The following is a 14,883-nucleotide window of genomic DNA, read 5'->3' on the forward strand; positions in this document are numbered from 1 at the left end:
GTGAAAGGGCACAACTCAGGAGAAGAGACAGCAGGCGTAGAGTGAGAAATCTAGTAAAGGAAATCACAGTTCCCTGACTGGGAATCGAACCCAGGGCAAGTTTTCACATTCTAGTCACTTTTTGAACATCCCACCGTGAGCGTACGCACAATCCTTGTACACCGCACTCTTTGTACATGTGGCCGTTGATCTTTCAACTTGTTGAAACCCTCTGGTGTATATTGTGAGAAATGTATCATAGAAAAAGAGCAGTTCCCTGACCGGGAATCGAACCCGGGCCGCGGCGGTGAGAGCGCCGAATCCTAACCACTAGACCATCAGGGAGATGCCGCTAGGTATTGTCAATTGGAAATACCCGTAAAAATGTTGTCACAATAATCAAGCTACTATAGATGAATGCACAGACTACTCTTCCCAGTTGAGACATCAGATCTTTTAACCTTGATATATTTTTAAAGTGGTAGTAGGCTGACTTTGTTTTTGTCTTGATGTGTTTAGGTGTGAGTCCATCACAACACCCAGATTTCTGCGCTGGTTGCTAGTTTTTAGGTGTATCTGTGGTGACCTGTAATCGTTTGTCTTTGGCTCCAAAGACAATTTTGTTTAGCTCGAGAAATGTAGATATTGAACAGAAGAGCTCCCAGACTGGAACCTTGGGGAACTCCACATGTGATTCTTGTCTTCTCTGATGTAAAGTTACCTGTTGACACAAAGTACTTCCTGTTCTCTAAGTATGTTTTGAACCACTTTAGTACAGTTCCAGAAAGACCCGCCCAGTTCTATAGTGGTTTGAGTAAAGTATTTCGGTCAACTGTATCAAGTGCAACACTGATATCCAGTAACAATAAGACTGACTTTTTTCCCATCATCTGCATTCAAAAATATATCACTATGACTTTTTTTGGCAATGATGTCAGAAAAGTAGTACTTCCTTGCATTCCTTAGTTGTAAATTATGAGAGGGAAGTTTGTCTTTATAGATGTCAAAAGGAACCTGGAGATTAGTTTTTCTCCAATCAAAAACGTATGCTTTCAAGAGCCTGTTGAAGTTAGAGAGGGACATCGCTGTTCTGATAGCAGCTGGCAGGCGGTTCCACCAGCGTGGAACACTGTGAAAACTGTGAGTTCCTTGAACGTAGGGATGGCGCTGCCAAACAACATTCCTGTGAGGAGCAATTAGCGCCTATGGCGTAATTCTGTATGATCGCGTTGAGGCAGATAATTCAAGTGAAAGGGCACAACTCAGGAGAAGAGACAGCAGGCGTAGAGTGAGAAATCTAGTAAAGGAAAGCACAGTTCCCTGACTGGGAATCCAACCCAGGGCAAGTTTTCACATTCTAGTCACTTTTTGAACATCCCACCGTGAGCGTACGCACAATCCTTGTACACCGCACTCTTTGTACATGTGGCCGTTGATCTTTCAACTTGTTGAAACCCTCTGGTGTATATTGTGAGAAATGTATCATAGAAAAAGAGCAGTTCCCTGACCGGGAATCGAACCCGGGCCGCGGCGGTGAGAGCGCCGAATCCTAACCACTAGACCATCAGGGAGATGCCGCTAGGTACTGTCAATTGGAAATACCCGTAAAAATGTTGTCGCAATAATCAAGCTACTATAGATGAATGCACAGACTACTCTTCCCAGTTGAGACATCAGATCTTTTAACCTTGATATATTTTTAAAGTGGTAGTAGGCTGACTTTGTTTTTGTCTTGATGTGTTTAGGTGTGAGTCCATCACAACACCCAGATTTCTGCGCTGGTTGCTAGTTTTTAGGTGTATCTGTGGTGACCTGTAATCGTTTGTCTTTGGCTCCAAAGACAATTTTGTTTAGCTCGAGAAATGTAGATATTGAACAGAAGAGCTCCCAGACTGGAACCTTGGGGAACTCCACATGTGATTCTTGTCTTCTCTGATGTAAAGTTACCTGTTGACACAAAGTACTTCCTGTTCTCTAAGTATGTTTTGAACCACTTTAGTACAGTTCCAGAAAGACCCGCCCAGTTCTATAGTGGTTTGAGTAAAGTATTTCGGTCAACTGTATCAAGTGCAACACTGATATCCAGTAACAATAAGACTGACTTTTTTCCCATCATCTGCATTCAAAAATATATCACTATGACTTTTTTTGGCAATGATGTCAGAAAAGTAGTACTTCCTTGCATTCCTTAGTTGTAAATTATGAGAGGGAAGTTTGTCTTTATAGATGTCAAAAGGAACCTGGAGATTAGTTTTTCTCCAATCAAAAACGTATGCTTTCAAGAGCCTGTTGAAGTTAGAGAGGGACATCGCTGTTCTGATAGCAGCTGGCAGGCGGTTCCACCAGCGTGGAACACTGTGAAAACTGTGAGTTCCTTGAACGTAGGGATGGCGCTGCCAAAAAACATTCCTGTGAGGAGCAATTAGCGCCTATGGCGTAATTCTGTATGATCGCGTTGAGGCAGATAATTCAAGTGAAAGGGCACAACTCAGGAGAACAGACAGCAGGCGTAGAGTGAGAAATCTAGTAAAGGAAAGCACAGTTCCCCGACTGGGAATCTAACCCAGGGCAAGTTTTCACATTCTAGTCACTTTTTGAACATCCCACCGTGAGCGTACGCACAATCCTTGTACACCGCACTCTTTGTACATGTGGCCGTTGATCTTTCAACTTGTTGAAACCCTCTGGTGTATATTGTGAGAAATGTATCATAGAAAAAGAGCAGTTCCCTGACCGGGAATCGAACCCGGGCCGCGGCGGTGAGAGCGCCGAATCCTAACCACTAGACCATCAGGGAGATGCCGCTAGGTACTGTCAATTGGAAATACCCGTAAAAATGTTGTCACAATAATCAAGCTACTATAGATGAATGCACAGACTACTCTTCCCAGTTGAGACATCAGATCTTTTAACCTTGATATATTTTTAAAGTGGTAGTAGGCTGACTTTGTTTTTGTCTTAATGTGTTTAGGTGTGAATCCATCTCAACACCCAGATTTCTGCGCTGGTTGCTAGTTTTTAGGTGTATCTGTGGTGACCTGTAATCGTTTGTCTTTGGCTCCAAAGACAATTTTGTTTAGCTCGAGAAATGTAGATATTGAACAGAAGAGCTCCCAGACTGGAACCTTGGGGAACTCCACATGTGATTCTTGTTCAATCCTTCAATTTCATTTTATTATCCCGCAGAGGGGAAATTTGCTTCACAGGGGGGGAATAAAACCAAGAAACATAAAACATAAAAGGCACAAAAACACAGAGCACAAAAACACAGCTAGGACACAGTACACAAAGTACACACAAATACCCTGGGGGGGACTGAGGATGTAGTGTGGAGAGTGGGGAGTGGAACAGCTGTTCATTTTTTGAGTTGTAAATTAAGTTGGGTGATGGCGTGAGTTATAAAATAATTTTTAAGTCTGTTTGATTTGGTCCTGGGCAATCTGAATCTCCTGCCAGAGGGTAAAAGTTCAAACTGGGCATGGAGAGGATGGTCAGGACACTGTAGGATGTCCTGAGCCTTGGATGTTACCCTCCTGCCAAAGACAGTAGGCAAATCAGGGAGGGCAACACCAATCATTTTGCTGGAAACTTTAACTATGTGTTCCAGCCTCTTTTTATCTCCTAGTGAGAGGCTTCCAAACCAGGAGATAATGGCAAACATCAGGACAGACTCAATCACAGAGTGGTAGAATATAGTCATTAATTTATTGCACACTCCGAACCGGTTAAGCATCCGGAGAAAGTGCAAGCGCTGTTGTGATTTCTTGTACACAGCATCTGTGTTCTCATTAAAAGACAATTTGTTGTCGATGACCACACCCAAGTACTTAAAAGTTTTGACTCGCTCCACACTCTCCCCCTTAATTACAATTAAAGGTTGAGGGTTTGGGTTCCTCCTAAAATCAATGCACATGTCCTTGGTCTTTGTCACATTTAAATTTAAAAAGGAATCATCACACCAATGGATAAAATCGTCCACCACTGGTCCAGGAACTGTGCCCTCCCCCTGCAGCAGACTCACTATGACTCACTTGTCTTCTCTGATGTAAAGTTACCTGTTGACACAAAATACTTCCTGTTCTCTAAGTATGTTTTGAACCACTTTAGTACAGTTCCAGAAAGACCCGCCCAGTTCTATAGTGGTTTGAGTAAAATATTTCGGTCAACTGTATCAAGTGCAACACTGATATCCAGTAACAATAAGACTGACTTTTTTCCCATCATCTGCATTCAAAAATATATCATTATGACTTTTTTTGGCAATGATGTCAGAAAAGTAGTACTTCCTTGCATTCCTTAGTTGTAAATTATGAGAGGGAAGTTTGTCTTTATAGATGTCAAAAGGAACCTGGAGATTAGTTTTTCTCCAGTCAAAAACGTATGCTTTCAAGAGCCTCTTGAAGTTAGAGAGGGACATCGCTGTTCTGATAGCAGCTGGCAGGCGGTTCCACCAGCGTGGAACACTGTGAAAACTGTCTGGACTGAGAGTTCCTTGAACGTAGGTATGGCTCTGCCAAACGACATTCCTGTGAGGAGCAATTAGCGCCTATGGCGTAATTCTGTATGATCGCGTTGAGGCAGATAATTCAAGTGAAAGGGCACAACTCAGGAGAAGAGACAGCAGGCGTAGAGTGAGAAATCTAGTAAAGGAAAGCACAGTTCCCTGACTGGGAATCGAACCCAGGGCAAGTTTTCACATTCTAGTCACTTTTTGAACATCCCACCGTGAGCGTACGCACAATCCTTGTACACCGCACTCTTTGTACATGTGGCCGTTGATCTTTCAACTTGTTGAAACCCTCTGGTGTATATTGTGAGAAATGTATCATAGAAAAAGATCAGTTCCCTGACCGGGAATCGAACCCGGGCCGCGGCGGTGAGAGCGCCGAATCCTAACCACTAGACCATCAGGGAGATGCCGCTAGGTACTGTCAATTGGAAATACCCGTAAAAATGTTGTCGCAATAATCAAGCTACTATAGATGAATGCACAGACTACTCTTCCCAGTTGAGACATCAGATCTTTTAACCTTGATATATTTTTAAAGTGGTAGTAGGCTGACTTTGTTTTTGTCTTGATGTGTTTAGGTGTGAGTCCATCACAACACCCAGATTTCTGCGCTGGTTGCTAGTTCTTAGGTGTATCTGTGGTGACCTGTAATCGTTTGTCTTTGGCTCCAAAGACAATTTTGTTTAGCTCGAGAAATGTAGATATTGAACAGAAGAGCTCCCAGACTGGAACCTTGGGGAACTCCACATGTGATTCTTGTCTTCTCTGATGTAAAGTTACCTGTTGACACAAAGTACTTCCTGTTCTCTAAGTATGTTTTGAACCACTTTAGTACAGTTCCAGAAAGACCCGCCCAGTTCTATAGTGGTTTGAGTAAAGTATTTCGGTCAACTGTATCAAGTGCAACACTGATATCCAGTAACAATAAGACTGACTTTTTTCCCATCATCTGCATTCAAAAATATATCACTATGACTTTTTTTGGCAATGATGTCAGAAAAGTAGTACTTCCTTGCATTCCTTAGTTGTAAATTATGAGAGGGAAGTTTGTCTTTATAGATGTCAAAAGGAACCTGGAGATTAGTTTTTCTCCAATCAAAAACGTATGCTTTCAAGAGCCTGTTGAAGTTAGAGAGGGACATCGCTGTTCTGATAGCAGCTGGCAGGCGGTTCCACCAGCGTGGAACACTGTGAAAACTGTGAGTTCCTTGAACGTAGGGATGGCGCTGCCAAAAAACATTCCTGTGAGGAGCAATTAGCGCCTATGGCGTAATTCTGTATGATCGCGTTGAGGCAGATAATTCAAGTGAAAGGGCACAACTCAGGAGAAGAGACAGCAGGCGTAGAGTGAGAAATCTAGTAAAGGAAAGCACAGTTCCCTGACTGGGAATCCAACCCAGGGCAAGTTTTCACATTCTAGTCACTTTTTGAACATCCCACCGTGAGCGTACGCACAATCCTTGTACACCGCACTCTTTGTACATGTGGCCGTTGATCTTTCAACTTGTTGATGACACAAAGTACTTCCTGTTCTCTAAGTATGTTTTGAACCACTTTAGTACAGTTCCAGAAAGACCCGCCCAGTTCTATAGTGGTTTGAGTAAAGTATTTCAGTCAACTGTATCAAGTGCAACACTGATATCCAGTAACAATAAGACTGACTTTTTTCCCATCATCTGCATTCAAAAATATATCACTATGACTTTTTTTGGCAATGATGTCAGAAAAGTAGTACTTCCTTGCATTCCTTAGTTGTAAATTATGAGAGGGAAGTTTGTCTTTATAGATGTCAAAAGGAACCTGGAGATTAGTTTTTCTCCAATCAAAAACGTATGCTTTCAAGAGCCTGTTGAAGTTAGAGAGGGACATCGCTGTTCTGATAGCAGCTGGCAGGCGGTTCCACCAGCGTGGAACACTGTGAAAACTGTGAGTTCCTTGAACGTAGGGATGGCGCTGCCAAACAACATTCCTGTGAGGAGCAATTAGCGCCTATGGCGTAATTCTGTATGATCGCGTCAAGGCAGATAATTCATGTGAAAGGGCACAACTCAGGAGAACAGACAGCAGGCGTAGAGTGAGAAATCTAGTAAAGGAAAGCACAGTTCCCTGACTGGGAATCCAACCCAGGGCAAGTTTTCACATTCTAGTCACTTTTTGAACATCCCACCGTGAGCGTACGCACAATCCTTGTACACCGCACTCTTTGTACATGTGGCCGTTGATCTTTCAACTTGTTGAAAGCCTCTGGTGTATATTGTGACAAATGTATCATAGAAAAAGAGCAGTTCCCTGACCGGGAATCGAACCCGGGCCGCGGCGGTGAGAGCGCCGAATCCTAACCACTAGACCATCAGGGAGATGCCGCTAGGTACTGTCAATTGGAAATACCCATAAAAATGTTGTCACAATAATCAAGCTACTATAGATGCATGCACAGACTACTCTTCCCAGTTGAGACATCAGATCTTTTAACCTTGATATGTTTTTAAAGTGGTAGTAGGCTGACTTTGTTTTTGTCTTAATGTGTTTAGGTGTGAGTCCATCACAACACCCAGATTTCTGCGCTGGTTGCTAGTTTTTAGGTGTATCTGTGGTGACCTGTAATCGTTTGTCTTTGGCTCCAAAGACAATTTTGTTTAGCTCGAGAAATGTAGATATTGAACAGAAGAGCTCCCAGACTGGAACCTTGGGGAACTCCACATGTGATTCTTGTCTTCTCTGATGTAAAGTTACCAGTTGACACAAAGTACTTCCTGTTCTCTTAGTATGTTTTGAACCACTTTAGTACAGTTCCAGAAAGACCCGCCCAGTTCTATAGTGGTTTGAGTAAAATATTTCGGTCAACTGTATCAAGTGCGACACTGATATCCAGTTACAATAAGACTGACTTTTTTCCCATCGTATGCATTCAAAAATATATCATTATGACTTTTTTTGGCAATGATGTCAGAAAAGTAGTACTTCCTTGCATTCCTTAGTTGTAAATTATGAGAGGGAAGTTTGTCTTTATAGATGTCAAAAGGAACCTGGAGATTAGTTTTTCGCCAATCAAAAACGTATGCTTTCAAGAGCCTCTTGAAGTTAGAGAGGGACATCGCTGTTCTGATAGCAGCTGGCAGGCGGTTCCACCAGCGTGGAACACTGTGAAAACTGTGAGTTCCTTGAACGTAGGGATGGCGCTGCCAAACAACATTCCTGTGAGGAGCAATTAGCGCCTATGGCGTAATTCTGTATGATCGCGTTGAGGCAGATAATTCAAGTGAAAGGGCACAACTCAGGAGAAGAGACAGCAGGCGTAGAGTGAGAAATCTAGTAAAGGAAATCACAGTTCCCTGACTGGGAATCGAACCCAGGGCAAGTTTTCACATTCTAGTCACTTTTTGAACATCCCACCGTGAGCGTACGCACAATCCTTGTACACCGCACTCTTTGTACATGTGGCCGTTGATCTTTCAACTTGTTGAAACCCTCTGGTGTATATTGTGAGAAATGTATCATAGAAAAAGAGCAGTTCCCTGACCGGGAATCGAACCCTGGCCGCGGCGGTGAGAGCGCCGAATCCTAACCACTAGACCATCAGGGAGATGCCGCTAGGTACTGTCAATTGGAAATACCCGTAAAAATGTTGTCACAATAATCAAGCTACTATAGATGAATGCACAGACTACTCTTCCCAGTTGAGACATCAGATCTTTTAACCTTGATATATTTTTAAAGTGGTAGTAGGCTGACTTTGTTTTTGTCTTGATGTGTTTAGGTGTGAGTCCATCACAACACCCAGATTTCTGCGCTGGTTGCTAGTTTTTAGGTGTATCTGTGGTGACCTGTAATCGTTTGTCTTTGGCTCCAAAGACAATTTTGTTTAGCTCGAGAAATGTAGATATTGAACAGAAGAGCTCCCAGACTGGAACCTTGGGGAACTCCACATGTGATTCTTGTCTTCTCTGATGTAAAGTTACCTGTTGACACAAAGTACTTCCTGTTCTCTAAGTATGTTTTGAACCACTTTAGTACAGTTCCAGAAAGACCCGCCCAGTTCTATAGTGGTTTGAGTAAAGTATTTCGGTCAACTGTATCAAGTGCAACACTGATATCCAGTAACAATAAGACTGACTTTTTTCCCATCATCTGCATTCAAAAATATATCACTATGACTTTTTTTGGCAATGATGTCAGAAAAGTAGTACTTCCTTGCATTCCTTAGTTGTAAATTATGAGAGGGAAGTTTGTCTTTATAGATGTCAAAAGGAACCTGGAGATTAGTTTTTCTCCAATCAAAAACGTATGCTTTCAAGAGCCTGTTGAAGTTAGAGAGGGACATCGCTGTTCTGATAGCAGCTGGCAGGCGGTTCCACCAGCGTGGAACACTGTGAAAACTGTGAGTTCCTTGAACGTAGGGATGGCGCTGCCAAACAACATTCCTGTGAGGAGCAATTAGCGCCTATGGCGTAATTCTGTATGATCGCGTTGAGGCAGATAATTCAAGTGAAAGGGCACAACTCAGGAGAAGAGACAGCAGGCGTAGAGTGAGAAATCTAGTAAAGGAAAGCACAGTTCCCTGACTGGGAATCCAACCCAGGGCAAGTTTTCACATTCTAGTCACTTTTTGAACATCCCACCGTGAGCGTACGCACAATCCTTGTACACCGCACTCTTTGTACATGTGGCCGTTGATCTTTCAACTTGTTGAAACCCTCTGGTGTATATTGTGAGAAATGTATCATAGAAAAAGAGCAGTTCCCTGACCGGGAATCGAACCCGGGCCGCGGCGGTGAGAGCGCCGAATCCTAACCACTAGACCATCAGGGAGATGCCGCTAGGTACTGTCAATTGGAAATACCCGTAAAAATGTTGTCGCAATAATCAAGCTACTATAGATGAATGCACAGACTACTCTTCCCAGTTGAGACATCAGATCTTTTAACCTTGATATATTTTTAAAGTGGTAGTAGGCTGACTTTGTTTTTGTCTTGATGTGTTTAGGTGTGAGTCCATCACAACACCCAGATTTCTGCGCTGGTTGCTAGTTTTTAGGTGTATCTGTGGTGACCTGTAATCGTTTGTCTTTGGCTCCAAAGACAATTTTGTTTAGCTCGAGAAATGTAGATATTGAACAGAAGAGCTCCCAGACTGGAACCTTGGGGAACTCCACATGTGATTCTTGTCTTCTCTGATGTAAAGTTACCTGTTGACACAAAGTACTTCCTGTTCTCTAAGTATGTTTTGAACCACTTTAGTACAGTTCCAGAAAGACCCGCCCAGTTCTATAGTGGTTTGAGTAAAGTATTTCGGTCAACTGTATCAAGTGCAACACTGATATCCAGTAACAATAAGACTGACTTTTTTCCCATCATCTGCATTCAAAAATATATCACTATGACTTTTTTTGGCAATGATGTCAGAAAAGTAGTACTTCCTTGCATTCCTTAGTTGTAAATTATGAGAGGGAAGTTTGTCTTTATAGATGTCAAAAGGAACCTGGAGATTAGTTTTTCTCCAATCAAAAACGTATGCTTTCAAGAGCCTGTTGAAGTTAGAGAGGGACATCGCTGTTCTGATAGCAGCTGGCAGGCGGTTCCACCAGCGTGGAACACTGTGAAAACTGTGAGTTCCTTGAACGTAGGGATGGCGCTGCCAAAAAACATTCCTGTGAGGAGCAATTAGCGCCTATGGCGTAATTCTGTATGATCGCGTTGAGGCAGATAATTCAAGTGAAAGGGCACAACTCAGGAGAACAGACAGCAGGCGTAGAGTGAGAAATCTAGTAAAGGAAAGCACAGTTCCCCGACTGGGAATCTAACCCAGGGCAAGTTTTCACATTCTAGTCACTTTTTGAACATCCCACCGTGAGCGTACGCACAATCCTTGTACACCGCACTCTTTGTACATGTGGCCGTTGATCTTTCAACTTGTTGAAACCCTCTGGTGTATATTGTGAGAAATGTATCATAGAAAAAGAGCAGTTCCCTGACCGGGAATCGAACCCGGGCCGCGGCGGTGAGAGCGCCGAATCCTAACCACTAGACCATCAGGGAGATGCCGCTAGGTACTGTCAATTGGAAATACCCGTAAAAATGTTGTCACAATAATCAAGCTACTATAGATGAATGCACAGACTACTCTTCCCAGTTGAGACATCAGATCTTTTAACCTTGATATATTTTTAAAGTGGTAGTAGGCTGACTTTGTTTTTGTCTTAATGTGTTTAGGTGTGAATCCATCTCAACACCCAGATTTCTGCGCTGGTTGCTAGTTTTTAGGTGTATCTGTGGTGACCTGTAATCGTTTGTCTTTGGCTCCAAAGACAATTTTGTTTAGCTCGAGAAATGTAGATATTGAACAGAAGAGCTCCCAGACTGGAACCTTGGGGAACTCCACATGTGATTCTTGTTCAATCCTTCAATTTCATTTTATTATCCCGCAGAGGGGAAATTTGCTTCACAGGGGGGGAATAAAACCAAGAAACATAAAACATAAAAGGCACAAAAACACAGAGCACAAAAACACAGCTAGGACACAGTACACAAAGTACACACAAATACCCTGGGGGGGACTGAGGATGTAGTGTGGAGAGTGGGGAGTGGAACAGCTGTTCATTTTTTGAGTTGTAAATTAAGTTGGGTGATGGCGTGAGTTATAAAATAATTTTTAAGTCTGTTTGATTTGGTCCTGGGCAATCTGAATCTCCTGCCAGAGGGTAAAAGTTCAAACTGGGCATGGAGAGGATGGTCAGGACACTGTAGGATGTCCTGAGCCTTGGATGTTACCCTCCTGCCAAAGACAGTAGGCAAATCAGGGAGGGCAACACCAATCATTTTGCTGGAAACTTTAACTATGTGTTCCAGCCTCTTTTTATCTCCTAGTGAGAGGCTTCCAAACCAGGAGATAATGGCAAACATCAGGACAGACTCAATCACAGAGTGGTAGAATATAGTCATTAATTTATTGCACACTCCGAACCGGTTAAGCATCCGGAGAAAGTGCAAGCGCTGTTGTGATTTCTTGTACACAGCATCTGTGTTCTCATTAAAAGACAATTTGTTGTCGATGACCACACCCAAGTACTTAAAAGTTTTGACTCGCTCCACACTCTCCCCCTTAATTACAATTAAAGGTTGAGGGTTTGGGTTCCTCCTAAAATCAATGCACATGTCCTTGGTCTTTGTCACATTTAAATTTAAAAAGGAATCATCACACCAATGGATAAAATCGTCCACCACTGGTCCAGGAACTGTGCCCTCCCCCTGCAGCAGACTCACTATGACTCACTTGTCTTCTCTGATGTAAAGTTACCTGTTGACACAAAATACTTCCTGTTCTCTAAGTATGTTTTGAACCACTTTAGTACAGTTCCAGAAAGACCCGCCCAGTTCTATAGTGGTTTGAGTAAAATATTTCGGTCAACTGTATCAAGTGCAACACTGATATCCAGTAACAATAAGACTGACTTTTTTCCCATCATCTGCATTCAAAAATATATCATTATGACTTTTTTTGGCAATGATGTCAGAAAAGTAGTACTTCCTTGCATTCCTTAGTTGTAAATTATGAGAGGGAAGTTTGTCTTTATAGATGTCAAAAGGAACCTGGAGATTAGTTTTTCTCCAGTCAAAAACGTATGCTTTCAAGAGCCTCTTGAAGTTAGAGAGGGACATCGCTGTTCTGATAGCAGCTGGCAGGCGGTTCCACCAGCGTGGAACACTGTGAAAACTGTCTGGACTGAGAGTTCCTTGAACGTAGGTATGGCGCTGCCAAACAACATTCCTGTGAGGAGCAATTAGCGCCTATGGCGTAATTCTGTATGATCGCGTTGAGGCAGATAATTCAAGTGAAAGGGCACAACTCAGGAGAAGAGACAGCAGGCGTAGAGTGAGAAATCTAGTAAAGGAAAGCACAGTTCCCTGACTGGGAATCCAACCCAGGGCAAGTTTTCACATTCTAGTCACTTTTTGAACATCCCACCGTGAGCGTACGCACAATCCTTGTACACCGCACTCTTTGTACATGTGGCCGTTGATCTTTCAACTTGTTGAAACCCTCTGGTGTATATTGTGAGAAATGTATCATAGAAAAAGAGCAGTTCCCTGACCGGGAATCGAACCCGGGCCGCGGCGGTGAGAGCGCCGAATCCTAACCACTAGACCATCAGGGAGATGCCGCTAGGTACTGTCAATTGGAAATACCCGTAAAAATGTTGTCGCAATAATCAAGCTACTATAGATGAATGCACAGACTACTCTTCCCAGTTGAGACATCAGATCTTTTAACCTTGATATATTTTTAAAGTGGTAGTAGGCTGACTTTGTTTTTGTCTTGATGTGTTTAGGTGTGAGTCCATCACAACACCCAGATTTCTGCGCTGGTTGCTAGTTTTTAGGTGTATCTGTGGTGACCTGTAATCGTTTGTCTTTGGCTCCAAAGACAATTTTGTTTAGCTCGAGAAATGTAGATATTGAACAGAAGAGCTCCCAGACTGGAACCTTGGGGAACTCCACATGTGATTCTTGTCTTCTCTGATGTAAAGTTACCTGTTGACACAAAGTACTTCCTGTTCTCTAAGTATGTTTTGAACCACTTTAGTACAGTTCCAGAAAGACCCGCCCAGTTCTATAGTGGTTTGAGTAAAGTATTTCGGTCAACTGTATCAAGTGCAACACTGATATCCAGTAACAATAAGACTGACTTTTTTCCCATCATCTGCATTCAAAAATATATCACTATGACTTTTTTTGGCAATGATGTCAGAAAAGTAGTACTTCCTTGCATTCCTTAGTTGTAAATTATGAGAGGGAAGTTTGTCTTTATAGATGTCAAAAGGAACCTGGAGATTAGTTTTTCTCCAATCAAAAACGTATGCTTTCAAGAGCCTGTTGAAGTTAGAGAGGGACATCGCTGTTCTGATAGCAGCTGGCAGGCGGTTCCACCAGCGTGGAACACTGTGAAAACTGTGAGTTCCTTGAACGTAGGGATGGCGCTGCCAAAAAACATTCCTGTGAGGAGCAATTAGCGCCTATGGCGTAATTCTGTATGATCGCGTTGAGGCAGATAATTCAAGTGAAAGGGCACAACTCAGGAGAAGAGACAGCAGGCGTAGAGTGAGAAATCTAGTAAAGGAAAGCACAGTTCCCTGACTGGGAATCCAACCCAGGGCAAGTTTTCACATTCTAGTCACTTTTTGAACATCCCACCGTGAGCGTACGCACAATCCTTGTACACCGCACTCTTTGTACATGTGGCCGTTGATCTTTCAACTTGTTGAAACCCTCTGGTGTATATTGTGAGAAATGTATCATAGAAAAAGAGCAGTTCCCTGACCGGGAATCGAACCCGGGCCGCGGCGGTGAGAGCGCCGAATCCTAACCACTAGACCATCAGGGAGATGCCGCTAGGTACTGTCAATTGGAAATACCCTTAAAAATGTTGTCACAATAATCAAGCTACTATAGATGAATGCACAGACTACTCTTCCCAGTTGAGACATCAGATCTTTTAACCTTGATATATTTTTAAAGTGGTAGTAGGCTGACTTTGTTTTTGTCTTGATGTGTTTAGGTGTGAGTCCATCACAACACCCAGATTTCTGCGCTGGTTGCTAGTTTTTAGGTGTATCTGTGGTGACCTGTAATCGTTTGTCTTTGGCTCCAAAGACAATTTTGTTTAGCTCGAGAAATGTAGATATTGAACAGAAGAGCTCCCAGACAGGAACCTTGGGGAACTCCACATGTGATTCTTGTCTTCTCTGATGTAAAGTTACCTGTTGACACAAAGTACTTCCTGTTCTCTAAGTATGTTTTGAACCACTTTAGTACAGTTCCAGAAAGACCCGCCCAGTTCTATAGTGGTTTGAGTAAAGTATTTCGGTCAACTGTATCAAGTGCAACACTGATATCCAGTAACAATAAGACTGACTTTTTTCCCATCATCTGCATTCAAAAATATATCACTATGACTTTTTTTGGCAATGATGTCAGAAAAGTAGTACTTCCTTGCATTCCTTAGTTGTAAATTATGAGAGGGAAGTTTGTCTTTATAGATGTCAAAAGGAACCTGGAGATTAGTTTTTCTCCAATCAAAAACGTATGCTTTCAAGAGCCTGTTGAAGTTAGAGAGGGACATCGCTGTTCTGATAGCAGCTGGCAGGCGGTTCCACCAGCGTGGAACACTGTGAAAACTGTGATTTCCTTGAACGTAGGGATGGCGCTGCCAAACAACATTCCTGTGAGGAGCAATTAGCGCCTATGGCGTAATTCTGTATGATCGCGTTGAGGCAGATAATTCAAGTGAAAGGGCACAACTCAGGAGAAGAGACAGCAGGCGTAGAGTGAGAAATCTAGTAAAGGAAAGCACAGTTCCCTGACTGGGAATCGAACCCAGGGCAAGTTTTCACATTCTAG

The 14,883-nt window shown here is 42.8% G+C and overlaps 10 non-coding genes across 10 annotated transcripts; all 10 read right to left on the reverse strand.

Moving 5' to 3' along the window:
* Nucleotides 1-252: 252 nt before the first annotated feature.
* Nucleotides 253-324, reverse strand: trnae-cuc (transfer RNA glutamic acid (anticodon CUC)). Its single transcript has one exon. It is a non-coding gene; the product is annotated as a tRNA-Glu (tRNA).
* Nucleotides 325-1,478: 1,154 nt separating this feature from the next.
* trnae-cuc (transfer RNA glutamic acid (anticodon CUC)) lies at nt 1,479-1,550 on the reverse strand. Its single transcript has one exon. It is a non-coding gene; the product is annotated as a tRNA-Glu (tRNA).
* Nucleotides 1,551-2,704: 1,154 nt separating this feature from the next.
* trnae-cuc (transfer RNA glutamic acid (anticodon CUC)) lies at nt 2,705-2,776 on the reverse strand. The gene has a single exon. It is a non-coding gene; the product is annotated as a tRNA-Glu (tRNA).
* Nucleotides 2,777-4,821: 2,045 nt separating this feature from the next.
* On the reverse strand, nt 4,822-4,893 carry trnae-cuc (transfer RNA glutamic acid (anticodon CUC)). Its single transcript has one exon. It is a non-coding gene; the product is annotated as a tRNA-Glu (tRNA).
* Nucleotides 4,894-6,774: 1,881 nt separating this feature from the next.
* On the reverse strand, nt 6,775-6,846 carry trnae-cuc (transfer RNA glutamic acid (anticodon CUC)). Its single transcript has one exon. It is a non-coding gene; the product is annotated as a tRNA-Glu (tRNA).
* Nucleotides 6,847-8,000: 1,154 nt separating this feature from the next.
* trnae-cuc (transfer RNA glutamic acid (anticodon CUC)) lies at nt 8,001-8,072 on the reverse strand. Its single transcript has one exon. It is a non-coding gene; the product is annotated as a tRNA-Glu (tRNA).
* A 1,154-nt stretch (nt 8,073-9,226) lies between these two features.
* trnae-cuc (transfer RNA glutamic acid (anticodon CUC)) lies at nt 9,227-9,298 on the reverse strand. The gene has a single exon. It is a non-coding gene; the product is annotated as a tRNA-Glu (tRNA).
* A 1,154-nt stretch (nt 9,299-10,452) lies between these two features.
* On the reverse strand, nt 10,453-10,524 carry trnae-cuc (transfer RNA glutamic acid (anticodon CUC)). The gene has a single exon. It is a non-coding gene; the product is annotated as a tRNA-Glu (tRNA).
* A 2,045-nt stretch (nt 10,525-12,569) lies between these two features.
* Nucleotides 12,570-12,641, reverse strand: trnae-cuc (transfer RNA glutamic acid (anticodon CUC)). The gene has a single exon. It is a non-coding gene; the product is annotated as a tRNA-Glu (tRNA).
* A 1,154-nt stretch (nt 12,642-13,795) lies between these two features.
* Nucleotides 13,796-13,867, reverse strand: trnae-cuc (transfer RNA glutamic acid (anticodon CUC)). The gene has a single exon. It is a non-coding gene; the product is annotated as a tRNA-Glu (tRNA).
* Nucleotides 13,868-14,883: the final 1,016 nt, after the last annotated feature.

Source organism: Cololabis saira, chromosome 5, assembly GCF_033807715.1.
Source record: "Cololabis saira isolate AMF1-May2022 chromosome 5, fColSai1.1, whole genome shotgun sequence".
In the NCBI taxonomy this organism is placed as follows: Eukaryota; Metazoa; Chordata; class Actinopteri; order Beloniformes; family Belonidae; genus Cololabis; species Cololabis saira.